The sequence below is a fragment of the Acomys russatus genome, chromosome 15, assembly GCF_903995435.1.
Source record: "Acomys russatus chromosome 15, mAcoRus1.1, whole genome shotgun sequence".
Classification (NCBI taxonomy): Eukaryota; Metazoa; Chordata; class Mammalia; order Rodentia; family Muridae; genus Acomys; species Acomys russatus.
The window spans coordinates 19,862,395-19,888,500 of NC_067151.1; the positions used below are offsets into that span (position 1 = coordinate 19,862,395).

The 26,106-nt window shown below is 42.4% G+C and overlaps 1 pseudogene; it reads left to right on the forward strand.

Annotated features, from left to right (window-relative positions):
• The first annotated feature begins 16,672 nt into the window (after nucleotides 1-16,672).
• Nucleotides 16,673-18,737, forward strand: LOC127199639 (RNA-binding protein with serine-rich domain 1-like; annotated as a pseudogene).
• Nucleotides 18,738-26,106: the final 7,369 nt, after the last annotated feature.

Consider the following 26,106-nt stretch of genomic DNA (forward strand, 5'->3'; position numbering starts at 1 on the left):
CAAAGGAGTTGACTCTGGCTTTGGCGTGAGCTGTAGTCTAGATAGGTAGGAATGGGCTTTTCTGGCCGCTTTTAGTTTTTAGGTAATTGTCTTTACTGTCAATGGATAGGACAGCACTACCCATTAACGATACTACTGATCAGAACTTCCCTGGAGAGATTTTAGGATTTGAAGAAAGAGATGGACTGGGAAACGAACCATTGTGCATAGGATTCTAACCATGGCTTTTAGTGCGGCGGCAGGGTCGGGGCTCGGGGATGGGGTTAAGAAAGTTTTCTGTAATGGATTTTGTGGGCCATACAGTCTCTGTCCCAACGTCTCAACTCATAGTTAATACTTAAAAGAGTGAGTGTGGCAAAGTGTTCCAATTAAAACTACTCTGCCGTGAGCGGTGGCGCACGCCTGTAATCCTAGCACTCGGGAGGCAGAGGCAGATGGATCTCCGTGAATTCGAGGCCAGCCTGGTCTACAAAACAAGTCCAGGACAGCCAGAGCTACAGAGAAACCCTGTCTGGCTAAACCAAACCAAACCACCACCACCACCAACACACACACACACACAAAAACAAAAACAAAAAAAAACTGTACATCGAAATTGAATTTGTTGTCGTGAAATTTTTGTTTTCGAGCCGGTCTCATGTTTCCAGACTAGCTTTGAACTTGATATGCAGATGAGAATGACCGTAAACTCCGCATCCTCCAACCTTCTGCATGTCAGCAAGCACTCATAACCAACTGAACTACATCCCCCCGCCCAGCCTGATTTTTAAATCACTTAATATTAAAGTTGGTACCAGCCCCTAAGTAAGTACAAAACAGCCTGTAAGCTATAGTTTGCCAACTCCTGTCTGAGAACTTTTTTTTTTTTGTCATAGTTGTTTTGAATTGGGAATTAGTACTGACCATATCGTCTTTACAGTGGGAGAACTAGAGTCAAATCGGATTGGCACGGGCAAGCCTCAATAGTCAGGAGGTTAAGGGTTACAAGTCACAGCTGCTGTGGGACTTGGTAACAAAATGGAGAGAAGATTGGGATGAAACTTGTTTTGGGAAAGAAATGGTGGTAGCAGTCTGAAGTGTCTGTACAGTTGGAGCAGTGACAGTAGGAAGAAAGGTCCCAGAGGCTTCCTAGTAGGCCAGTCATATCTTACTGTTCAGAATTGGGTCACTGGCTCTCCCTGAAGCATTAGCTGCCAGCGAGATTGCCTTTTATTCCGTGGCTTTGGGGAGTTCTTATGAAAGACTGTACTGGACATGGGACATGGCTGGTCACCCCAGGCATTATGACATGGAAAAACCTCTTCCTTTCTACTGCACACTTGCTCCCTAGGAGGGTGGTACTGACTGAGAACCTAGCACAAATGGCTTAACTCTGGAGCTGAACTAAGGGATGTTTAGTTTTGCTCTACTTAAGTGGTTTAGAAGAGAGGAATCGAATTTCTGTTGTTCCCTACATGGGATGGGGAACGTTGGATAGTTAATATTTTCTAGTGAAGCAAAAAACAGTTTTATGCCCTTCTTAAAATGTCTTGACTTCACGTTAGAAACCCTACCCTTACTTGGAGTCCTCTGAGCAGGTTACCCTCAAGGTAAGCCTCCCCAGCTGGTCCAAAGGAGTTCTTTCTTTCTTTCTTTTTTTTTTTACCCTGTCATTGTAATCTCTTCCAGTAGGATATTCCTTCTTTGAATTCCGCAGTAACTTCCTAACTGGGGCTTTCCCAACTTCATGATGGGACTCATTTTGTATTTTAATTTCCTTTGATCAGACATCAATCTCAGGGTCCTTCGGGAGGCAGAACTCAGCCTTTGGGAAAAGCTGTTAGCCTTCAGTGATTTCTATAATCCCCTAAGTGGCCCCTGCTTTTTTCCTAGATAAACTAATCTTTGAGAGCACCTCTCTTAAAGTGATCTGTTCTTTTCCTAAATAGCTTGTCCCGTGGTCCCCACTTGCTGTGCTCATTATCCACGCCAAGCCTCCATGCTCACACTACTGTGTCACTGAACGTCCTCTTTAAACTCTCACCTGTACAGGATTACTTTCTCCCGGAGGCCTTTGACTGATTTCTTCCTTTGAATGCGTATGATTTTTCCCCTATAGCACGCATTTTGACCTTTATTCATGACTGTTATGTTTTTGTTGTTTTGAGGCAAGATCTCACTGTGTGGCCAAGACTGCATTCAGACTCGTGTATGTAGCTGAGATTGCCCTCTAGCTCTTGATTTTCCTGTCTCATCCTCCCCTAGTGCTGGGTTTACAGATTTGTGTCAGATATCATATTATTGAAATTCTTTGGATTTCTCCTTGTGCATCGCTGCTGTTCTTTCTCTGATTCTTTTCTCTTCACTGTCCTTTGGTTCCTTAGAACTGCATGTACTTCCTGATTTACCAGTTACCTCTGGGAGATGCACCTCTGCAGCTCTAACTTTTCTCCAAGAGATGCTAATACTAGCCACATATTGTGTTCACCCCTACCCCAGAGGAATTATTTGTGTCACTTCCAAAGAAAAGCTTGGAACACCCATGCACCTTCTTGTGTTCTCTCGTTTTGCCAGGAGACATTTCCCCCATTAATGTTTTGCCTGTATGTATGTCTGTGAGAGGATGTTGGATCTTCTGGAACTGGAGTTACATACAATTGTGAGTTGTCATGTGGGTGCTGGGAATTGAACTCAGGACCTCTGGAAGAGCAGCCAGTGCTCTTAACTAGTGAGCCACCTCTCCAGCCTGCCAGGAGACACATTTTTTTTCATTATCTATTGTCTCATAGCTACCCCTTAATAATTTTAAAATAGTTAAGCAACTTTTGTTTTCTCCCGTGGTTTTGTGAGTTCACAGCTCATGGGGCATTGTCTGATTTTGCTTTGAGTTTTCTTCACATGGCTTCTCTGGAAGAATAGTGTTCTGCTAGGATTTGGAAAACAAAAGAGCAAAAACTTCTAGGTCTTTCTAAGTCTTTACTTGGAGACAACACATTTCTGTTGGTAAAAGCAGTCATACATAGGTCTGCTGAGTCGTAAAAAGAGGAAAAAGTGAGTGTCAATGAGAGGAGGGGTGGCAGTGGCAGTCTCCACTGTGTTTCTGTTGATGCTGATTTCATCATTTAGAGTCTCATCAGAAGCCGAAAGAGCTGCTGGCTACACATGGCATCATATGAATGAGAAATATGTCTGCTGTTTTAACTCACAGATATTTGGGGTTGTGCTGATCACAAACTGGTAAGAAATAGGGCATTGACATATATGACATGCTATGTGTTAGTGGTTGGGTGTTAGGTAGCAGCCAGTGCTTGCATTTCCACCACACTACTTAATAAAGATTTCTTAAATAAAATTGAGAGACTGTTTCTTATAATCCTCTCCTATCTTAAGGGAAACATTTATTGTTGACAATTCCTGGCATATGGAGAAGAAAAGTTGATCCTCTACTCCAGGCTGCCAGTGAATTTCCAGCTGTGTGAGCCTGGTACTTGCACAACCCATCCTCTTCCTCTCCTTTCTCCCTATCTTGGAAGGCAGAAACTTCTATTTCTTTTTCAGTTACCTCATATCTCAAGTTTATAGGGGACTCCCCTGTAATTTTACCAGGATTCCTGGAAGAAGGGGAGCTTTCTGAATTGGGAGCTAAGTTCACTTCTAGAGACCAACAAGACCAGATGTTTGAACTTTAATTCACAGTGGTCAGAGAGTTCAACGTTGGACAGGATGGTTTTGGACTTTAACACAAGTTGGCACTGATTACTTTGAGCTGTAATTTAGAATAAAGCAATTTGATCTCTAATTTCTTCCTGAAAACGTTATATTAAGAGAGGCGTAAAATAAAATTGGGGACAAATTTTGACAGTTACCAAAGTCCTGAATTTTTTTTTCTAGAATGATTATTATGAACAAGCTAGAAGGATGAGATTTGAGATGGTAATAGAACAGGTTATGAACTGAAGCTCTGGACAAAAGCTGATTAATTGAGGTACTGTACTGACCCATTCAGGGTCTCCTCAGGTTGGAGGACTTACACATCATTGGTACCAGAAGCTCCTACAAAAAGGTAAAGTATTATAAAAGTGGGAACAGGGCTATCTCAGTTGACTGCTGACTTCTCCAAGTGAATAAACATATCCCAAGTTGATCTCATTGGATAAACTAGAAGGGTAAGGCAATGAATGGTCACTTCTTTTTGATATACTGCCTGAAATAATTTTTTAAAGACAGGTCTCATAGCCCAGACTGGTGTTGAATTTACAGTCTTCCTGTCATAATTTCTGACACAATGGGATTTCAGGCTGTACACCACCATGCCTGGCTCTCACAAGTACATTATAAATTGATATGTGAAATGTCTTTGTCCTAAGTCTGGGAAAAGTAAAAGTCTTTGGTATAATATAAACAAATATTTTAAAATTAAAGATGGTTATCGAGCCAGGTCCACCACTGTAATTTTAGCATTTGTGAGGCAGAGGCAGGAAGACTATGAGGTCACTGAGTTTAAGACCAGCCTGGGCTACATGAGGCTCTGTCTAAAAAAAAAAAAAAAAAAACAAACCAAAAACCAAAAACCAAAAAAACCCAAACAAGAAGGGTTATTGTCTTAAATACTTTTCTGTATCTGTGATGAAGAAACATGACCAAGGCAACTTCTTGGAGGGTTTATTTGGGCTTACAGTTCCCTTGAGGGATAGGGTCAATTACTGTTGTGGCCTGGAGCATGGTAGCAAGCAGCCAGGTAGGCATGGTGCTGGAGCAGCAGTTGATAGTTCACTTCCTGATCCACAAACAAAAAATAGTAGGAATGGTAAGAGGCGTGGGAAACTTCAAAACCTACCCTGGTGATACACCAAACCACCACAGGCACTTACAATTGCACTTGATCAAATATAAACCCTGTCGAAGTTTAATACCACCCTCCTTGTCATAAACATTGCTTTTTGATTTCCCCCAAAGGATTTTCCCAACTTGAATGTATCAATTTCTTTTGATTGGGTTATCATTACAGTTGTTAGTGTATGAAGTGCAATTTGACAATTTCCAAAGAGAATTTTACTGGAAGTCTTTCTGTGATTAAAAGTTCTCATAATCCCAATTCAGATTTTATATCTATATCTGTATCTATATATCTCAAGACATGCTTTGTCTGTGGCTCCCTGGCTGTTCTGGAACTCTGTAGACCATGCTGTCTTTGAACTCAAAGATATCCACCTGCCTCTGCCTCCACAGTTCTGGGATTACAAGCATGGGCCACCACCACTCAGCTGACAAACATAATTTTTGCTAGAATATTGTTGGAATGATCTTTTTATGCACTGTGTAAAAATTGTCTTTATATTATTCAAATGCTGATTTTGTACCAGCAGGACAAACTTTGCTATTGTTATTCTTTTATAAACATACACTTCTGTCATCTTCCCATTGGTTCCATAAAAAGTTGAATGGCCTAAAGCAAAGGCAGGGGAGATAGGTGGGACTTCTGGCCAGAGATACGAACTCTGGGAAACAGGTGTGGGAAGAATTGCCACCAAACACCAGGGGAAGAAACAAGTGCCAGGAACAAGAAGAGGTAACAGGTCACATGGCAGAATGTAGATTAATATAAAGGTTAGTTTAAGGTAAGAGCGAGTTGGGAACCACCTGAAGCTATGGCTAAAGTTTAATAATAAATATTTTAAATGTCTTGATGTTACTACTTGGGAGCTAGTGGTCCAAAGAAAGCCTTGTTTTAGAATAGAAAATACGAACCTATTGATGGGCAGTTCAGGACTTTAAAGTGAATAAATGATTCTTACTAAATGCATTATTTACAATAGAAAGCTCATGGCATAAGTGGTAGAGATGAGTAATAAGGTAATAAGTGGCTGTCCTAGTTATTTTCTGTTGTGATAATTTTTCCTAAGCCAACTTGGGGAGGAAAAGATTTATTTGGCTTACACATCCCGATAAGCCCATTATTGAGAGAAGTCAGGGCAAGAATCATGGAGGACAGTCGTTTTTTAGCTTCTTCCCTGAATCGCTCAGCTTTCTCATACCTTTCAGGATGATGGCACCACCCATAATGGGTTGAGTCCGTCCACACCAATCAACAATCAAGAAATGCCTACAGACCATTTTGATAGAGGCATTTCCTCGGTGGAAGTGACTAGTCTGTTTCAAGTTAACAAAAACTAACCACAGTGAGTAACAAAGTTAAAACAGTTTTGTTTGGGTTAAAAAAATGAATGTAGATTTAAGGAATTCAGTAATTATGTTTTGAAACATCGTCTGGCTATGTATATGTAGCCCAGACTGGCTTTGAAGTGTTAATCTTCCTGCCAGATGTGCAACACCATACCTAGACGCAGTCATATTTTGTCAGAAGTCTTTCTCCTGTAGTTCAAGGTAGTATGTTTTACAAAACATTAACTTTCATGCCTTTTCATCAACACTGATGTATTGAGATGGAAATATTTGATTATTTTTACATTCTTTCACATCATACAGAGTAGGCAGCTGAGACCAGGGAAACGGGACTTGGCCTTGGGATCTTCCTCAATAGCGAGCATGTGTGCCCTGCTGAAGATTAGTAATTCCCAGAATGTTGTTCACAATCCTACATGCTCAAACTCTGCGGTAGTATGTGGATCATGACACTGGCTGTATGTTTGCTGTTTGGATGAAAGAGGGCCTTCTTCCATCTTTCCTTTTGTTCCTTCATGTACATTTTTATGCACATTCTGTGACATCATCAGGAAATAGTAAAGTAAATGGCATTAGACAACATACAACCCCTGTCTTCTCCACAGCATATAATAATTCAAATGACTACAATGCAGATCAGAATTTTCCATTTCTTGAACAGTACTTTCCTCTTAATAAAAACCCATAAAAAGTAAGGATACAAGCTTATCATGTTGTGTAGCTGTTTCTTCCAAGCATTCCCTCCAGGAGGATATATGTTCATAAGATCCAGGATGGAAAACTTACAAGGCTCAGGAAGCTCCTGGAAGTTACAGGATTTATCCAGCTCCTTCCTGAGGTTACAAAAGGAGTAAATGATTGTTGTGGATTGAAGACTCTTGCAGCTAAGATGCCTACAAGTTAGGTGAGGAGCTACCAGGATGTAGCTTTTCTAAAGTTCTTTTATACATGAAAATATGTTTAATACTGTCTTTTGTCTCTAGTATTTTATGTGTATTTCTTAGATTTACATATAGAGAGATGTGTGGTTTATTTTCAGTGTTATTTTCCAAGGGACTGTTAATGGATACATACAACCTGAAGAGTTAGTTTAGAGCAAAGAAAGTCACTCTGTGGTTTTAAGCATTTCTTCAAGATTCATTGTGGCCAAGGTTTCAAAAAGATGAATGAGTGTAAGATTGGCTGGAGGGCTGGAGAGATGGCATGGTTAAGAGTACTTGCTGCTCTGGCAAAGGATGTAGTTCCATTCTCAGTTCTTATGGAGAGCAGATCACAACTGCCTGTAACTTAAGCTCCAGAGTATCTGACATCCTTTCCTGGCCCCTGTGACCCTCCATGTGCATGCAGTCCTCATGCACATAAAGTGTATATGAGTTGACTCTAAGACAGGCTCACTGCTCAGGTTCTTCTCATATAATATGCTGCCTGCCTGGCTAAGCCATCCTGAAACAAAATATGGCCATCATATGAAAAAAAAGCCATAAGGCTTTGTAAAGAAGTGATTTGGCAGAACTTATATGTTTGTGGATATCTAATACTTAATTATTGAAAATACATTATTCTCTCATACAGTATATCCCAATTGTAGTTTCCCCTCCCTTTATTTATTCTAGTTCCCCCCACCAGATCCACTCCCTTTCTGTCTCTCATTAAAAAAAAAAAAAAACAAACAAACAAACAAAAAACAAAAAACCCCCAAGAAACAAACAATCAAACAAACAAAAAACAGGCCTCTTAGAGATAACAACCAAACATGACAAAATCAAATATATAAGATGAAGCAAAACCTATCATATCAAAGTTGGCCACTGCAATCCAACAGGAGTCCCAAGAGTCAGAGATCCACTTGTTCTCACAGTGTGAATCTAATACTTTAAGGAAGTGGCTACTTTCAAAGTTTGTTTTATAAACACCCAGGTCTTTATAAAATAAGCATTTTTATTAGAACAAAAACAAAACAAAACACCAACCAACAAACCAAGCAAACAAACAAAAGCTAAGAGCCATAGTTTTGGCAAAAGAAGCTGCTTTTAGAACACTCTTGAACAAATTGTCACGCACTGGCAGAAATTCTGAGTGGGTTTACCTTGTCTTCACGACAAGGTTTTAGAATTTTTTTTGGTTACAGTTTGGATTATAGTTTGGTTCCATATTTCAACTTGGTCCCTAGAGAGTAGTACCATTTTGGGGGATTGTGGAACCTTTAAGAGATGGTGTGGAGCTGAAGGGAAAGTGGGTTGCTGGGGGGACAAGCCTTCAAGTTTATAGCTTAACCTCATTTCCTATCCCATCTCTATTTCCTGATCTGCCTATGTGTGAACAAACAGCATCCCCCATCCCCCTCCTGATGACATGGCTACAAATGTTCCTGCTCCCATGCCGACCCTGCCAACAGGGACTGTGTCCCCTCAAACTATGAGACAAGGTGTTCTTTCCTCTCTTTAGTTTTTTTTTTTTTTTTTTTTTTTTTTTTTTTAAGCCAGGTATGGTGTCACAGTGACAATAAAAGCAGCTGTACAAACATCGAGTCTTAGTGGTCTCCAGGATGTTAGATCTGACTGATGAGTTCCCATCTGTTGCTGCCACTCCAGTAGAAGAACCCTTCAGGACTTTCCATTTGAATCCTGGCAACACCCTCCTGTCTGGCCCTTCAGTTTCACCCTTGTAAATTCATTCTCCATCATTAGCTCTTTAACAACCTAGGTCAGACTCTATCGCCTCCTGCTTTTGATTGGTTTGCATCTCTCCCTTCGAGTGGAATAAATCCAAACTCCTTATCATAACCTACAACATCTGTCTTGTACTTTCTCTCTTGTTGCTCTCAAACTCCTCTCTTTGGACACTCAAGTCCCATTCCTATCCCACGGACTTTGCACATGTTCTTTTGTAGCCCTGGAGTCTCTACCCTAGTGTTCTCATGGCTAACTTGATCTGAGTCTCAAGTCTCAGCAGGAATACCACTTCTCAGAGACTCCCTTTCCTTATGTCTAAGGAACTCACAGCTCTGCTCTGTTTACTTTGTTTTGTTGTGCTTATTTATCTTTGTAACAGGTAACTTGTAACTTGAAGTTTTCTCCACGTTTCTCATTTGTCTCTCCATTAGTTCTCAGCAGTTTGTGATTATCTTTTTTGTTCCCTGCCCTATGCTCAAAGCTTAGAACAAAGGTTGACATTCAGGGGAATTATTAAGTATTGGCTGAATTAATGAATCCAGGTCCTGATGCACCCACAAAAGGCTTCTCAAGAGAGCATTACACGAGTAATTTGCCATAGCTCAGAATTGTGGCCTTTGTTTCTGAGCAGTCAAGAGTCTGCTTTTGCCTGTGTGTGGAAGTTGGTTTTCTCCAGGGCAGAACTTAAGTGAACCAAGGTACTTGACTGACATATAAAATCCCTATGCTAATCTCTCAGTTTTCAGTAAGCAGTATTTCAAGTGAACCCCAACTGGCAGTGGTAAGATCTGTTGGAAAATTTCTGTCTATGGGCTGACATACATAGGACAAGAAATTAAATCAATGCTTTTTGCAAAATATGAAACAACTGGAGGATTAGGTGGCTTGTGTGTTTAAAAGCATGAATATACTTAATACTATTTATGCATCCCTAGCTGTTGTGTGTTCTGTGAGGGGTACTGAAGAATCAACAAGGAATAATATCAATTACCAGCCTTTGAGGGTTTGTCATCTAGTTGTGTGTCAAACTTTTTTTCTAAAAGTTCTGTAGCATTTCCTTTAGACTTACAAGTCTAATGGAAGAATTCATTTTGAATCATGGTATCAGATTTCTCTCTCTCTCTCTCTCTCTGTCTCTCTCTCTGTCTCTCTCTGTGTGTGTGTGTGTAGAGGGTATTTAGAGACAGGGCTTCTCTGTGGAGCCTTGGCTGTCCTGGAAGTCACTCTGTAGACCAGGCTGCCCTTGTACTCAAGATCCTCCTGCCTCTGCCTCTCGCGTGCTCTGTTTAAAGGTGTGCTGAGCTTAAAGGTGTGTCCCACCACTGCCCAGCCATGGAGTCAGATTTCAAGCAGACTCTATTAGCCCTTTGATAAAGGAGAATGTGGCAGAAATACATGATGGGGCAGAGATACTCGAATCCCGGCAGCCAGGAAGCAGAGACACAGAGGAAGGAGTTGGGAACAAGATAGCCTCTCCCTAGGCACCTAAAGTTTCCATTGTTAACTACCAGTCATTGAACACACGAGACTATAGAGGACATTTTATCCCCATAGCAGGTGAGAGGCAGACAGTTAAGTCAGTTTCAGAAATTGTATGGCAGGGCTCAATGGGGTCACTGAGGAATGGGATTGTAGGTCAGTAGTAGAAAACTTTCCTAGCTCCTCCCACCCCTCCCACCTCCACCCCTGCCTCCCACCTCCTCCACCCCACGATTCAGTTCAGTACTAGGAGTGGGAGGCACTGGACTGAGCTTGAGGAATTCAGGTAAACATTGCAGGAAGTAAATGTTTTAGCTGATGGAGGAGCTAGCTAGGATTGAAGCCAAGCTGGGGCAGGGAAGGGAGCCGTGGGCGGATGCAGCTGGAGTGGAGGTCCAGAACAAGACGGGACTGCTGTCTAATAACTGTAAGACGTTCCATGATACTGGAGTGAAAAAAAATTAGGTTGTGGTTGTGTGCGGCGACTGGGCTCCAGATAGTGCTCATGGATATTGGTTTGGACTTTGTTCCCGTAAAGTGCAAGGGAGCTGGCTCCTGTAGGCTTTCCTTAGGGTGGGGAGGCAGAGTTCATCCTGCAGCTTGCCAGATCACAGCCAACACTTGGCATTCCTTCTGTGGACTTTCCCTAAACATCTGCGTAATGCTCATACTCCTTCTGAACACAAGACCGCACCTTTAGCAATGCCCAGCCTTAGTGCCTGCTGCTCTTGAGCAGCACTTGATGTTTCCGCACCGGTGACTGCTTGGTGGCACTGTATCTTATTTTCTTCCAAAAGACGATTGGTGTGTGCTCTCCTGACCCTCCCACCCTAATCTGCCCCCACTCCAGGCTCTCTCCTCCTCACCTCCCCAGCTTCCCCATTCACTTTCATCTTACTGTTTTTATTTGTTGTCCTGCCTTGTCTTTCTGAGGAGGTGAGCTTAAAGCCTGAATCAGTGTGCCCTACTTGGATTATCCTTTGAAATGACAAAATAGTGCATGCATTTTTTTGTAATAAGCCAGGAAACACAGAAATGTGGAAAGAAAAAGTTAAAACTTGGCCTGGAAAGCTGGCTTAGTGGCTAAGAGCATTTACTGCTCTTGCAGAGGACCCAGGTTTGGTGCTAAGCACCAGCAGCAGCCCCATACAGTTGCTTGTAACTACGGCTGGGTTGTCTCCTTTGAACTCCATGGGCACCTATGAGTACCCGGTACACATAAATTTATTCAGGCACTCCCCCATAAATAAAATTATAAATAGATCTTATCTGAAAAGTTAAAGCTTTATATTTCTTATTGAGCAGACATACACATTATGCTGTTAAAAATGTAAATGTAGAATATATTTTACAAAAATTGAGCCTTGCTATTCAATTTGAGTTGTGCCTGACATCCCAATAGAGCACTCTACACATTGTCTTAGCACCCGTTGGAAGCCAGGCCCCATATTTTATCTAATATATGACTTCCATATACAGTGGGTATTATGGTCCCTAGTTGATAGACAAGGAACGGAGATGTGATGAACTTCCATAGTGATTGTGGGAGCAGCAATTTGAACATGGTCTCTGGCCCCTGAGACCAAAGTGCTGCCTTTGCCTTTTGTTGTCTCCCAAATAATACTTCTACTTAAAAAAAAAAAAAAAAAAAAGTACCCAGTGCCGGGCAGTGATGGCATACACATTTAATCCCAGCACTCAGGAAACAGAGGTAGACGGATCTCTGTGAGTTCGAGGCTAGCCTGGTCTACAAAGTGAGGCCAGGCCAGGCAAGGCTACACACAGAGAAACCCTGTCTGGAAAAAAGGGAAAAAAGTACCCAGTATTTATATGGGTGCCAGAATTTATTCATTCTTTTCCCCTACTTATGAATGTTGTCAGGATTGGCAGCTAGCATCTTTATCTGCTGAGCCATCTCACTGACCTATTGGCATTATTTTTTATTATCTATTTTAATGGGGTTTCTTATGCCTCTTTCTCCCTGCTCCATGCCAATCTCTTCCAACACTAGGTAGGAGAGAAAGAAGATTAGTGGGGAGAGAAGGCGAGAGTTCTCTTTAGCTCCTTTTGGCTGGTTGAGGTCATTGGGTTCTTTGGAGCAATACCAATCTCAGTTGTCATGATAGCCAGCAGCCCAGGAAATGGCAAATGAACCAGAAGCCTTCTTCCTCCTCCACCATTTTCTCAAAGCTTTCTTTAAGTGCCCTGCCCCCACCCTGAACATCTTTCTCAGAGCGTTCTTTGAATTGTCCTCTGAAACATTCTCCTTTCTCTCTCTCTGGGCTCTGATATTTATACCTTCTCAGAGTCCTCAGAATTCTACTAACTGCACCTGGCAAAGACCACCCCCTTCTCCTAACTGCAATTATCAGCTGTGGGCAAACTAAAAGCAGCCACATAATTCCACAGTTGGGATTAAAACAAAAACATGACATAACTGGGTTTTTTAAGAAACTAAAACTTCCCCTACACTGACCCTATCAATGACTTTTAAATTTTTACTCATTTTTTTGTGTTAGGACAGAGGAAACCTCTTGGGAGTTGGTTCTCTCCTTTTACGGTGGTTTCAGGGATCTGACTGAAGTTGCCAGGTGTATGCATCAAGAACTTATTACCTACTCAGCCATCTGTGCTAGTCAGCTTTAATTGTCCGCTTGACACTGCCTGGCATCACCCAGGAAGACAGTCTTAGTGAGAAATTCTCTAGATAAGCTTGGCCTTTGGGCACTTCTGAGGGGAATTGTCTTGGTTGTTAATTGATGAAAGAATCAGCCCACTGTGGGCAGTGACATTCTCTAGGTCCTGGACTGTAAGAGTGGGGAAGCAGAGCGGAGCGCAGCATGCAAGCAAGTGAAGATACATTTCTTTCTTTCTGCTCTTGACTGTGGGTGTGACGTGACGTGAGTTTCTGCCTTGCCTTCCTTGAAACGATGGGTTGTAATTTGGAGTTGTAAGCCAAATAAACCTTTCCTTCCCCGTGTTGGGTTTTTTCAGGGTACTTTATCACAGGAATAAAAGTAAAACTAGGATACCATCTCACTATCACAGGCCTAAGGCACACTTATTTTTATTAGAAGTGGCCAAGTCACGGTCTAAGCATTCTATGTCCTTCCCAAGAGCTTGTTTGGACATGCTAGCAGGGCAGTACAGCCACTTGGCTGACGGATGGTCCTTTTCTCTCTGGTCATCTACATCCTCCCAGCACGAGAGCAGACATTACAACATCATTCTTACAGTGTTCCCAAGCAGTATGAGGCAGGGATTTTTTTCTGTCTTCTCTTGTCTTCCATGGTTTTTGGTATTTTGGTGTTCTTTCTTTTCCCTCGCCCAGCAGGTGACCAGTAGAAATCGTGTTTTTCCTGACTACTGATGAGGTTGAGGCTTCCTGTTTTGGGGTGTCTGAATTTCTTATTCCATCTGTGAAAAAAACTGGGTCACATTTATAACCCCTAGTACTGGGGATAGAAAGGTGAATATCGGAGGAGCTTGGCCTTGCCAGCCAGCCTAGGTGAAAAATAAAAAATAAAAAAAACTACAGGTTCAGTAAGAGATCCTGTTTCAAGACAGAGAAAGAGTGATAGAGCAGACAGTGGCATTTCCACACACCTCACGGTTGCATGCAACCACAGATATACTGTACTGCATACTCACACATGGGGACTGCTGGAGGAGGGACAGGGAGAGAGGGGGTGAGGGAAAGAGGGAGAGAGGGGGAAGGGAAGGGACAGAGAGGGTGGTGGGAGGGAGTTGTTTAATTTTTATGAGGCAGATATGTCAGTCTTTTGCTGAACTTGAAGCTTTGGGCATCTCTCTTCATTAAGGACTGGGGTGGCTGACCTGAACTCCCAGCAGAGTGCTTAAGAGGCTTTGCTTCTGTCTTGGGCTTTTTGGACCTGGTGTCTAGTCTCCTGGGGCATCTCTTCTTCCACGGGAGTTGTTAATTACATCCCACTAGACTAAATCAAAGCCTGCCTTGAAGCCATGGTCTTGAAGCCATTTGTCACTTAAAGTGCACTGTCATGTTTGTGTCCTCTTCCTTCTGGCTTGAAGATCATTCAACCTGCTCCTTTTATTTTGTGGTGTGCCTTCTGAACCATCTTTAGGCTTGAAGTCTGTGAGCATTTTCAAGATGATTCAGAAAGAGACTTTGTCCTTGGTACAAGATTTTTGGATATTGGTGATGGGTTGCTGAGGGGGAGGCTGTGGGTTGGCGAATGAGTGACTCTGTCTTTGATTACAACAGAGACCACTCCCATAAAGCTGGAGTGACAAGAGTACTGCTCTGAGCACAATTTTTAACAGTTCAGGAGAAGCCTGTAGGAGTTAATTTAGATATATCTTTCTTTTTGGGCATATTTCAAGAATGTTTTTAATGAGGTCAAGTCTTCACAAATTACCTTGGTATCCCTTTTGGCAAAACAAACTCTTTTCATTTGCTGTCTGGCCAATAAAAGAAGGATACAATTTGTTGGCCATAATTACTGGTATCCTTTACAGAATCTCTGGAATGGACTGCCAAGTTCATTACTGAGATGAGAAACTCTTAGTGGAAATTAAATTTGGGGCCATTTTATTTCAGCCATGGCTCAGGACCAAGATACTAACAGAGGGATATGCAGTTTAGAGATGAGCCTGTAGGTCGAATCTAGCCTGTATTTCAGAGGATGCTTTTAAATATCTGTTTTTAGTTGACAAATGATAATGATATATATGACTTTATATACACACATATATATAGTACAATATGATGAGGTATTCACACATCATAAAATGACTATATCATACCAAGTACCATATCCACAACTTCATATACATTTATATAACGGGAATACTTTAAAGTCCATTCTTTTATAAATTTCGAAACACACACTATGGTTAATAATGGATAATATTCATTGTTCACTCCATTTCTTTTTCTTTCTTTCTTTTTTTTGTTTTTTGTTTGTTTGTTTGTTTGTTTTGTTTTTTGAGACAGGGTTTCTCTGTGTAGCCTTGGCTGTCCTGGACTAGCTTTGTAGACCAGGCTGGCCTCGAACTCAGTGATCCACCTGCCTCTGCCTCCTGAGTGCTGGGATTAAAGGCGTGCGCCACCATGCCTGGCCTCACTCCATTTCTTGATTGAGACAATATTCACATATAATAAATTTCAAAACCTTTTTCTTCCTGTCTAGCAGTAAGTATACCTGTGACCAACATCTCCCCACTCCAGCCTCTGGTAGCCACTCACCCACTCTTGGGTTCTGTTCAGTCTGTAAGTCATTCTCTTTAGGTTCCACACATATGTGAGACTGTGCAGTGCCCCCCACTCACCACTCTGTTTCTGTTTTTTGACTCATTTTGCCTGTCTTCCAGATTCATTCATTTTGCCCCCAATAGCAGAACTTCTATTTTGTGGCCAATAGTATTTTGTTATATATATATGTTTCTCTTTTAAAACAAGATTTATTTATTTATGTATGTATATAGTACTCTGCCTGTATATGTGCCTGCATCCCAAAGAGGACACCAGATCACATTATAGGTGGCTATGAGCCATCATTTGGTTGCTGGGAATTGAACTTAGGACCTTTGGAAGAGCAGCCAGTGCTCTCAACCTCTGAGCCATCTCTCCAGCCCCATACCACAGTTTCTTATCTATTCATCCCGCCATAGAACTTAGGTTGAGTCCATTTCTTATTTGCTGTGATATTGCTGGAATGAATGCAAGAATGCAGACAACTCTTCAACATACTGATTTCATCTGCTTTAGACAGACCTAGAAGTAGAATTGCTGGATCATATAGTATTCCTGTTTTTATTTATTTTTATATAACTATTTATTGGTTCTTTGTGAATTTCATGTCATGCACCCCAATCCCATTCATTTCCCTGTCCCTTCGTACCCATCCTGTGCCCTTGCAACCTCCCTCCCAAAACAGAAAAAACAAAAAAACAAAACAAACAAACAAACAAACAAACAAAAAACCAACTCATTGTGGAAGCTGTAGTGTGTCACAGTGTTTCCCACAGTATTCGCTTTTGTCCACACATCTTTACTTGCAAATGTTTCTTGCAATGAGTCATCAGTCTGTTTTGAGGCCTCTGGCTTCTGCTACTCTGTCAATACTGGAGCCTCACTGGGACTCCTCTCAGATATCCTGTGTTGTTGCCCTGTGTCATAAAGATCCTGCAGCTTTGAAACTGCTAGACTGGCCTTTTCATGAGCTCCAGCAGTTCATAGATGCGGTCAGTATTGGGATGGGCCAACTCAAAGCCCCGGATCTGGGCCTGGGTGGTAACTGAGTTGGTCAGCCTGCCAGCTCTCCTGTACCCACACCACCAGGGCAGGCTCTCCAGCACTGCCCTGGTTAGCTCATCCAATGCCACAGCCTGCAAGGGGCACAGACAGATCTCCTGCTTTTGTGCCCTTGGGGCTTGCTGAATCGAAATCACCACAACAAGGTCAGCTCTACTGTGCCGCCCAGGTAAGGTGCAGGGCCTGCTTTCCTGCGTATCGTGGCTGATGAGGGTCGGGGACAGCTCTCCTGCTATTATGACCTCAGGACCAGCTCTTCCGCCTGCCATAGGTGTCGAGGGGCTGGTGGAGAGAGGGCATCTCTCCTTCCCCCATGCCACCACAGCAGACAAGTTTTGGAGCCTGTTCCCCCCCTGCTCACACTCCTGGGCTCTCCTGCACCACTACTCCCAGGGTCAGTTCTTCTTGTTGGATTTCAAACTTAATGTGTTTAAGAGATGTTACGGGAGACTCTTGAGCTAGTCTTTCAGAGAAGACTGAGGAAGGTATCACCCTTCAAACTGTCAAAGAGAAAGGTGTGAATGAACCCAAAGACAGAATCCACCTTCTTGAGGGAGAGTGACAAGTTTCCACTCATCATACCCCTATAAAGCCTAAGATGATCTGTCCTCCTCTGAAAGTAGCTATTTCATCCACATATTGTAGCACATAGCTGTGATTCCAGTAAACAGGAGGCAGAGGCAAGACGACTAAGAATTCACGGCCAGCATGAGGGTTAGGATGAGAAAGAATTAAGGGGAGTAGTTGAGGTGAATTTGATCAAGATATATTACGTGAAATTCTCACATCATTAATAAAAATATTTTTTAAAATATAAAAAGATAGATAGTTTTTATTTTAATTTTTATTTATGTATATGTGTGAGTATCTGTGTTGGAGGTGGCCACAGAAGCCAGAAGAGAATGTTTGGCTCCCCTGGAACTAGAGTTACAGGTAGCTGTAAGGTAGCTGATGTGGTTACTGGGAACTGAACTTGGGTCCTCTAGAAGGACAAGAAATACTCCTAACTGCCGAGTCATCCCTGCAGCTCATAAATAAGATTTTGGGCAGGGGTCTGGGAAGGGAGGGAGGAGGTGGCAGCCTCAGGCAGATGCTGCTCTTGGCATAGATTGCAGTCGATTAGGCATTGGTTCTCAGATTCAAGTTATAAGTGAGAGTTCAGGTAAGTGAGGCCGACATTGCTGCTTTGAACACCTTGGAAGGGGAAAATGGATTTATCAGGGGGGAAAAAAGAAGAGCTTGCTAGGAGTCAAAGAAAATAATAAAAGGTCCAGCACCAGGCCTCTTTCTCCTCCCAAACGCAAGGGCCGCTCTGACGAGAAGTTCAAGGGTCACTCTAAAGATAAAGGGGCCACTTAAGAATCAAGTGAGAAGGATCGTGGCAGGGATGAGACTCGGAAAAGATGCAGTGCTTCAAGTGAACGCAGCAGCACCAGCTCTTGGTCCAGCTCGGCCTCCAGCACCAGCACAGGCTCAAGCAGTGGCTCCAGCTGGTCCTCTGCATCCAGCTGCTCAGGTCGTTCTAGCACCTCTCGAAGCTCTAGTTCCAGCAGCTCCTCCGGCTCCCTAAACCCATCTCTGCGTAGGCATGACAACAGGAGGTGTTCTCGCTCCAAACCCAAGCCACTTAAAAGAGATGAGAAGGAGAGGAAAAGGCGGAGCCCCTTCACCTAAATCCACCAAAGTGCACATTGGGAGGCTCACCAGGAATGTGACCAAGGATCATATCATGGAAATATTTTCTACTGATGGGAAAATTAAGATGATTGACATGCCTGTAGAGAGGATGCGCCCTAATCTGTCCAACGGCTATGCGTATGTGGAATGCGAGAATCCAGATGAAGCGGAGAAGGCGCTGAAGCACATGGAAGGTGGACAAATTGATAGCCAAGAGATCGCTGCAACTGCTGTGTTGGCACCCTGGCCTCGGCCACCCAACTCGGCGATTCAGCCTACCAAGGAGAATGCTCCCGCTGCCTTCCATGTAGCACAGGCCACCCCCCCCCCGCCCCCACGGATGAGGAGGAGGTCTCACTCGCCAAGGTGCAGGTCCCCTGAGCCTGGGAGGTCTTGATCTCCTAGATGGCCGCCAGCACCAGAGCCACATCAGTTCCAGCTCTTCTCGATAAGCAGGGACGTTGATGCGTACCTCTGTAGCTTATGTTTCTGGGCTCAGTTTTATTCTTTCTCTAGCCAAAGAGGATTTGTAGAGAAGGATCCCAGGTTAGGCTTTGAAGAGAGCAGTTGAGATATTTCCTCTGTGGGGGTTACTGGCTGCAGAGGTACTGTTGACTCAGGACTGTGCCCATAGAGGTACCCTGTAGTTTTCTGGCTAGAAAATTCACCCCGTCCAGTACTTGAGAGCCTGTTTGGTAGCAGAGCCAACTGGGACAAATAAGCCTCCATATGGCAGCACACCATTTTCCACAGATGACCTAGAAACTGGTCAGATAACCCGGTCACACACCCTTGCTGTTGCTGTGTTGCATGTGTGGCAAGGACCAAGCTGCTATTTGTTAGGCCTGAGTGCTCTTCAACTTCTAGGGTTTTTTTTTAACGCCTTTGAAAGGGTCTTCATATATAGTTGTCTGTCCCTGTGTCTCTGTGTCTCTGGGTGAGCCACTTCTACAGGGTCCTCATGGAGCCTTCTCTCTCCCCATTATCACCTGCCATTCATGGTGATGTTGCAGGCTAACCTTGGCAGTGTGTACATTACCTTTCTACTTTAAAATTTTAATTTAATTTTTTATACATAAATACAATACACTACATGCAACAAGAAGAACCATAAAACAATCAGGAATTATATAAATTAATAGTGTTTTGGTTATTTGTATTTGGCAACCTTGAAGAAAATATCTTTCCTATCTGAGTCTAAAATTCTGAATATAAATCAATATCTATCATATCTCATCTCTATCTAATTAAAACATTTAGACTTAAAAGAATCTTATCCCCTAAGCCACTAAACTTAATTGTAAAACTAAACTATCTCGTCTTCAACCCCATCAGAGACTTGAGAAGGAATAAAACTTAATTACTTCAGTAAACTGGAAGTGCAGGTTAGCAGCTTCCCAAATGAGAAGATGACAGAGACAGTTTGCTGTGTAACAGTCACCAAAAACTCTATAATGGTAGAGCATCATCTTCAGCCTTCTGGCTCAATATATCTGACAGACATATTTGTGAGGCAGGAACTATTGAGGACTTGCTTACTCTGTCTTGGCAGAGTTTGGCCACTGATTCTGCCTGTATCCAAACTTGCCCATTTTTAGGCAGAATTCTGTCTGTGACAGTAATGAGGACATTTTGCCCACTGGCTGGTTTGCTGCATTTGAAGCCATCTCCATAAGAAGGTTCTATGATGCTCATCATCTTCTTTGAGGTAGGCTGGGTGTTGCCAGGAGTTAACCTGTCTCATTGTAAGTGAATCTTTAAAATAATAAAAACATTTAAATGCCATATTCTGTATGTCTCTAAGGTTTTTGAAGACCTTATCTATTTTACTTTATCTACCTATGGAATCATATCTATCTGCTAAACCTCGGATGTATACTGTTGTGATGAAAATACACTAGTAATTGAGATGACCATGATTTGATAAACTAACAATTAATTTTTATTACTTAATTGGGTAGGTTTTTGGTTGCTCTTTTGAGCCACAAATGATTATTTTCAATGGGAGTTGGTTATAAGTTAGTATTGGTCTTATTCAGAGAGAAAACGAGGTTGGACTCAGAGATGTCTCTCTTCCTCTATCTTTCTTTCATTGGTATGGAGATAGGGGTTGGAAAGAAAGAAAGGGAAATATAGAAAGATGTAGGGATGATAGGAAAAGAGTAAATTATTGAATCTACATCTCAACTTAAGGTCTTAATTGTTACTCACAAATAAAGTTATTTTTAATTCATTGGTATAGATTTTTGTATACTGATGTAAAATAAGTTTAATTTTGACACACTGGTATGGAATTCAAATTTAAGATTATTCTTCACACACATTATATATATTTCTACTTTAATATGAGGTATTGTACCCATACAACTCAATTATAATACAGGGCTTACTTTCAAAGTGCTATTGCAGGATGTTTAGGATAATTAAGTAATACAAACTAATTGTTAGTTGATCGAATCATGGTCATGTCAATTACTAGTCTATTTTTACCACAAGAATATAGGTCCTAGGTTTAAGAGACATATATGATTCTATAGATATATAAGGTAAAATAGTTAGATAAGGTCTTCGAAAGCCTCAGAGACCTACAGAATATGGCATTTAAAGGTGGTTTTTTGTTTTGTTTTGTTTTGTTTTGTTTTTTCTGAAACAGGGTTTCTCTGTGTAGCCTTGGCTGTCCTGGACTCTCTTTGTATAGCAGGCTGGCTTTGAGCTTAAAGAGATCCACCTGCCTCTGCTTCCCGAGTGCTGGGATTAAAGGCATGCACCACCACTGCCCAGCTTAAAGGTGGTTTTTTTTATTATTATTATATTAATGATTCTATGACAACAAGACAGGGTAACTCCTAGCAATACCCAGCCTTCCTCAAAGAAGATGTTGAGCATCAAAGAGCCTCCTTATGGAGAGGGCTTCAAATGTGGCAAACCCTTTTGCTTTTATTGTATAGTCAGTACTATAAAGTTTGTTTTGGGTTTTATATCTTTGTAGTATTTTAGATAAGGTTGTGTTTGTACTTGTGTAAAGAGAGTGCACTGTGTTGGATAAATTTAGGATTAAAATGCAAATTGAAAAAAAAATAGGGTTTTGACTACAGACTACTGTATTTTCAAGTTTAAATTTTGCCCTATGGCTGGAGCCCAGCTCACTCCCCTTTTGCCTTCTCTGAGTACCCCAGCCCCAGCTACCCTTCTTAAAGCCTGTCTCCACTAGTGTCTCTGCTCTCCCTCTTCTAGCCAAATTTGCTACTCATGAGACTCACTGGCACCCTAGTCTCAGGGTTGAATTGAATACCTTGACTTATTTTTACACGGGCCATGGAGCTGCGTCAGAATCGCAGCTTTCTCATGTGTGACACCTTTGAGACAGCCTGAGCTGTCCTCAGTTGGCTATATAGCTAAATATGACATGGAATCCTCCTGCGTCCACCTCCTGAGTGTTAGGATTACAGGTACTTGCCACCATGCCCAGTTTACATGGTGCTAGGAATCAAACTCAGGGCTTCGGGAACTCTCCTGTTTAAGCTATATCCTCACCCTCACCCCTACATAGCAAATTTGGATGCTAAACAAGGTTTGGCATCATATTAGGGAAACCAGCCTCTACGTAGCTCCATCAGAGGAAGGAATTTTAGTGGACCTTGTAGCTGCCTTTCACCTAGACTTTTACAAGGGCTCTTCCTCCATGTTCCAGACACAGAAAGATGGGGAGAGTTAGTTGTTCCTGGTTGCCCAGATTTGTACAGCAGAGATTTCATGTAAAGTGTGTGAAAGATGTTTGGTCTTCTCTTTCCTCACCTTCACTCTAAAACACTCCTGTGATGTCTGTGTGCTCATGTCTATGTGTAGGAGAGAGATACAGAGACACAGACCTGGCGACCATGGAAGCACTAGACAGAAGAAATATCTTTGTTCAGGCCTGCTATAAATATGGGGAGGAGGAGCCAGGCGTGGTGAAACACGCCTTTAATCCCAGTACTCCGGAGGCAGAGGCAGGTGGATCTTTCTGAGTTCTAGGCCAGTCTGCTCTACAAAGAGAGCTCCAGGCCAGCCTGGTCTACAAAGCGAGTTCCAGGACAACCAGAGGAGGTTCCGAGAGCATCTGCTGGAAGAACCTTGCTTGGCTCAGGCAGGCTCTTCTCCAAATCCAGTTTTCTTTCTCTTTTTAGTCACTAGTAAGGGGTAGGCTTCAGCCTTGTCTTGTATGCTTTCTTTCTTAACTTAGTTTAGAAACCACATAGTGATTCTATATAACATGCCATTTTCTTTGCATGTAACAACAGTTTTATTTCAATTCTTCATAACCATTTTTATTGTTTTCCTATAGCAAGATAATCAAATGAGAATTATAAATATATTGTGGCCATCTTTACTTGACAAAACACTTCTCTGGAGCTTCTCCCCCACCTATGATATTCTTTAGGCTAGTCGGAATCACACTTGTTTAGGATCCAACTTCACCCAACAGAAATATTGAGTACAAAAGATTTCTCAGTTCACTTAACAATGCAGTAAGATTTTTACATTTTACTCAGTGACCACATTACTGTTATTTCTCTAATTTAACTCAGAGCTATTGAGCATAAAGTAAAGCCTGCATATCTACTTTTAATATTATGTTGTAAAACAGGATAATTATAGTAATACTAATTACATAAAAGTGATGAGATAAATAATAAAAGTTTGGGTATGAGACTCATAAACGTTTTGATTCTGGAATCTTCCCTAGGCATCTCTTGCTTCAATTTATTTATTTGGTTTTTCAAAACAGGGTTTCTTTATGTAGCCTTGGCTGTCTTAAACACACTTTGTAGACCAGACTGGCTTCGAACTCACAGAGATCCTCCTGCTTCTGCCTCCCCAAGTGCTGGGATTACAGGCATGCACCACTGTGCCCAATTATTATTGTTTTATTTTAAATTATATGTGTGTCTAGTTGTGACTATTTGCATTTGTGTACAGAGGCCCACAGAAGTTAAAAGAGGTTGTTGGATCTCTTGAGCTGGAGTTACAGGTAGTTATGAGCTGCCCAACATGGGTGCTAGGAAGTAAACTCAGGACCTCTATAAGAGCAGTTAATACTCTTAACCATTAGGGCATCATCTCTCTAGTCCCCATTTTATTATAAGTTCTTATTCCTTGCCAGGCAGTCTGCTGGGTGTGGGGTTTTAAAGAAAAATATGCTTTGGACCTTGTCTTCGAAAGATATCTAGTCCTTGTTGAGAGCTAGCTGGTAAAGAGCCATGAGCACTTGGCATGGAGGCACACCGTAGCACTCGGCATGGAGGCACACCGCAGCACTTGGCATGGAGGCACACCACAGCACTTGGCATGGAGGCACACCGCAGCACTTGGGAGACTGAGTCAGGAAGACGGAGAGTTTGAGGCCAGCCTGGGCTACACAGTGAGTTCTAGATTAGCCTGGGCTACAGAGAAAGACTGTATCCAGAGTTGAGGCTGAGTGGAGGTGCTGGCCACAGCATTCTGCAGAAGATGATCCCAGACTCTTGTATGTAGCAAGAAGGCTTAGCATCTGAAGATCAAATATGGAATTGGGAGCACATACCCCAAAGTTGTCCTCTGACCTTCACATGAGCACGTCTCTGCCTACACACACAGACACACAGACACGCACATACACACACACACACACAGGCAGGCAGACACGCATGCATGCACACACGCATGCACCACTAATAATGAATTATAACAACAGAATTCTGGATGAGGGTTTAGAGCGTTATGACTAGACAGCAGATGGTAAAATTTTAGATTTAAAACATTTAAAAAAATTAGATATAAAGGTTAACTCAGTAATTAACTTCAACATAAAGAAGAATATCAAACTTCAAACCAAAATGCAAAACAAATTTCTTTTTTTAATCTCAACTCTTCTTTCCTTCAATGGATGGCCTGGTACTCACCTTACGGTAATGTTCTTGCCCTACCTGCCGCCGACCCCCAGGGTTGTGATGGCAGATGTGCACCACAGCAAGCAAGTGATGATGGGCAGAAGTTTAATCTGCAAAGTTGCCACGAGAGGGGCCCTGCCATCCCCTGGGAGCTCAGTGAAAACTAAAGGAAAAGATGGAAGAAAAGGAGCCATCAGATTCCCAGCTGCCCGTTCTTAGGCTTTTGGAGGAACGTGAAAGTTCAGTTTTTCCCTGCCGCCCTGGGCAGAGCACCTGCCTTTCTCACGGAGATGTCTCTGTTAAAAAGCGATAGCCCCACCTCCACCCCCCATCAAGGGGCCAGGTTTGCGTCTCAGTAGCTGACTTCTGGGCCTGAGCCCTTGGCGGGGGGGGGGGGGGGGGGGGGGCGGGGGAAGGTGTGGCCCTGGGCACCTTAGTCCTGACCCTCGGACAGTGGAGGTGCTACCATCAGAAGTTCAAGGTCATTCTTTGCTACATACTGGGTTTGAGAATGGTCTGGGCTAGTGAGACCCCCTCGTTTGCATTGTTGTTTGTTTGTTTGAAGACTCCGGAAGCAGGTACCCTTTAGCCAGCTGTGGTCACAAAGGAAAATGCCTGGCTGGGCGCAGCTGCTGGGGGATCTACAGGCAATGGATCCTGTCTGTCCACGCACAACTACAGAGCAGCAAGGCTCTGTCCTTGTGGCTTTTGGGGGGATTTCTGCCTCTGCTTTCCTCTGCCATTTCTGTTGCTTAACGATAACTGTCTTCACAGTTACAGGGCTGGACTCCAGCCTCTCCTTCTGATATCATATCCACCCCTCAGCAGGAGCCACGTTGGCCTCTCAGTGATAAGTCCCTTAAGCCAGCAGTCAGGAACCTGCTCTTCTCACTTATCAAAAATGTAGAAGACCTGAGAGGCCTGCCTGACAGGCCCCTTCAGCTGTGCACTTCTGCCCAAGTGCCGTGGTGTCTTGGGGAGAAGGTGCCCATTTCCGGAAGCCCTGGAGGTGTGAACAGAGTGGCAGAGCCAGAAGCTAGCTACCTTTAGAAGTTCCCAAGCACCTGCCTTTCTCATGGAGATGTTAAAGCTGTCTTCGTGGCCTTGTGGCTTCGGTTGTCTAAGATCCTCAACTTTCATCTCCTCCCTTCATTTTAAAGACTTATTTGGCATGTTTTACATTTTCCCAAATGCCTGGTGCTATTTTAATAAACATTTTTTATGCCATAAAGTATTTTTCCAGGCTGGGAATATAACAATATTTCCATAGTTTGAAATTGTTTCAAAGAAAGAGCCTATAAAAGAATAAAGACGCTAACGTTTTATTGAGGCATGGATGTTAATTTACATAAATGTAAATCACTACTTATGAAGTTCTTGAAATGCTAATTTTTTTCCAACTTAGTATTTTTAGTTAAATATTTCCATGTGCCTATTTGGTCACTTACTATGTTAACTTTCTGTTACTGTAACAAAATCCTTGGGGGTAAACTTAGAAAAAAAAAGGGGGCCTCAGACTGGCGATGTGACTTAGTTGGTAGAGTGCTTGCCTAGAACACACAAGGTGCTAGACTCAGTCCCCACAAGGGCCTCATAAACTAAGGTGGGGGTACAGACTGGAATCCTGGTACTCAGAAGGTAGAGGCAGGACTATCAGGATATATGGATACATATTGAGTTCACGTTCAGTTTCAGATACAAGAGACCCTGTCTCAAAACAGAGGCAGTAAACATTTTTTTTTTTCTGGAATTATAATTCATTATTTCTGTGAGTGAGATAATGTTTTTCTGACAGATGATTATGTTAGAAGATAACATCTTCACGAGCAAGAGCATTAGTAAACTGACCCAATTGCTCTTAAGAAATATATTTTTAAACAAATAGTCTTGAGTGAATAGGAGATATTTTGAG